The sequence below is a fragment of the Pocillopora verrucosa genome, chromosome 5, assembly GCF_036669915.1.
Source record: "Pocillopora verrucosa isolate sample1 chromosome 5, ASM3666991v2, whole genome shotgun sequence".
NCBI classification, from domain to species: domain Eukaryota; kingdom Metazoa; phylum Cnidaria; class Anthozoa; order Scleractinia; family Pocilloporidae; genus Pocillopora; species Pocillopora verrucosa.
The window spans coordinates 28785380-28787512 of record NC_089316.1 but is presented as its reverse complement, the minus strand read 5'-3'; the positions used below and the strand labels follow the sequence as shown (position 1 = coordinate 28787512).

The following is a 2133-nucleotide window of genomic DNA, read 5'->3' as shown; positions in this document are numbered from 1 at the left end:
GCTGCTCATTGAGCAGCTCATATATTAAACTGATTTTTGGAACTGGGCTGTGGAAAAGAGGCTTGCCTCGTCCCAGCCACGGGTTGCCTCGGTATAGCACTACCTCCGAGTGCGGCCCACTTCCCTCTGGGGAAGACACATTCAATCCAAAACAAAGTCAACGGTATAGCATTCTTTTATGTTTACAGGAGCCCCGCCCGCCCTTAGAGGGGGAAGAGGTGAAAGAGGGATGATAATTCAGACAACAGACAATGGCAGGAACGGCCGCTGGCCTACGTTTTCTGAAGTGCGCAAAGCACTACCACAAGGACCTAGGGGTAAGTGGATTTTTTCACCGAGGGCAGACGCTGAAAAAGCATACTTACCTGACGCGGGAGGTACTGTGATCAAGGAGGCAGTCCTCTCAAGGCGAGGCCCTTTCATTGCACTTCGACTGGGTTGACCCTTGCGATTACCCCAAATGTGGGTAACTCGAGCGTATAATTTCTGGTAGTGGGGACCTGCGTTCGCGCTCGTCCCCGCAAAAGTCATCCAAACTATGTCTATATGGCCCTCTTACTGACTATCGAGGGTATTTTTGCTTTTGCAGTGGACCGGTAGACTTGCAAAGAAAGCAAAGGACGCACAACTGGCCAAGGTGTTGGCACGTTTGGAGGGGTAGAAGTGCATTGGAGAGACTGGAGGAAGGAAACAAGGTGAGTTTCGGGGCGGTGCGTAACTTTGCTGGCTGTTTTTGTTCAAGGCCTGTCTGCTCTATTGTGTGTAAAGTCCTGTTCGTTTGTATTTGCAGGTTGTGCGTGCCGTGCCGTGCTGTGCTATGCGCGCGAAGGGAAAGGAAATGAAAGGAAACCAAACGGCCGATCGACCGAGCGAGCGAGCATAGAAGGGCATTCGACTTGGACCGTGAGTACACTTTGAACCTTTTGAGCGGTTTTATTGTCACTGGAGCCGCTTTTAGAAATGCTATTGCTATCGTTAGTGTATCCTTTGTGCGAGCAAGCGAGTGAACGAATGAACGAGGGAAGGAAACAAACTAGCAGAGTAGTAAAAGTATCGAACCTTTTTCCCGATTCGTTTGCAGTCTGAATCCAACCATTGTCGACTTTCAGTGCCGTTTTTCGCGCGCCTCCTCTTGGAAGTGTGCGAGTGTTTTGCCACGTCACGATGGCTTAAAACTGCGTCTCAGAAGTGTGCGTTTTTTTCCTATTCATTTTTTCGTTCGTTATTTGGAATGATTTGATATCACAGAAGTAGAATTTGACATCATAAACTGTTCATCTCGCGCGTGCTCACTCGCTCGCGCGCGCTCTGTAAGAAAAGTCGATCGCACTAGAGTTTTCGCCATTAGCTGGCCGATTTTTGACAAAAAGGTGTTTTCCCCCCCTCGTTTTTTGCTTTGATTTTGTTCCTCACTCACCTACGGCTCTCTATGTGAAATTGTGGTGTATGGAGAGCTATTTATTGGGATAAAACGTTTAGAGATGTTCGCAAGACAAAAAATTGAAGCCTACAACACGGGGTATTCCCAGGCGGTCACCCATCCAAGTACTAACCCCGCCCGACAGGGCTTAACTTCGGTGATCGGACGAGAACCGGTGCTTTCCCTGTGGTATGGTCGTAGACGAGGAAATGGGGTCGAAATTCTGCTTGTTATCGGCCAGGTTCAGGCTGTAAAGCGGCCACATCCCTGAGTGTAGGCGAATTTGAAATTCTAAAGCCCTAGTTTCGTTACTCTAACCCTAAGAAATCGATACTCTAACCCTAAGAAATTGTTACCCTAACCCTAAGAAATGGTTACCCTAACCCCGAAGTCGTTACCTAACCCTAATGTATTTTCCTCAACCCAGTTAACACATTGAGGAGCATCGATTTGAAGCACTATTCCCTAGGGAGGGGAGGGAGGGGTCCCAAGAGACATAACGTGTCCTAAAAACCTATTATACAATGTTTTAGCTCCGTAGGTGCGTGTATCTGGCTTTAAAATCTTACAGTGAGGAGATACCAAACGGGTCAGCCTCTGGGACCGTCTGCGGGACTCGCAAGGGCTTGTGGGGGCGACCTGCTACTATCCACCATAAACCGTGGGAAGGATCCCTCGACCACCCCCCTCACCCAGGGCATGCTTCGGCATCG

At 49.0% G+C, this 2133-nt stretch overlaps 2 non-coding genes and 1 pseudogene across 2 annotated transcripts; 2 read left to right on the top strand and 1 right to left on the bottom strand.

Annotated features, from left to right (window-relative positions):
• LOC136281430 (U2 spliceosomal RNA) lies at positions 1-125 on the top strand (annotated as a pseudogene).
• A 232-nt stretch (positions 126-357) lies between these two features.
• Positions 358-521, top strand: LOC136281371 (U1 spliceosomal RNA). The gene has a single exon (XR_010717720.1). It is a non-coding gene; the product is annotated as a U1 spliceosomal RNA (small nuclear RNA).
• Positions 522-1504: 983 nt separating this feature from the next.
• LOC136281467 (5S ribosomal RNA) lies at positions 1505-1623 on the bottom strand. The gene has a single exon (XR_010717787.1). It is a non-coding gene; the product is annotated as a 5S ribosomal RNA (ribosomal RNA).
• Between the last annotated feature and the right edge of the window lie 510 nt (positions 1624-2133).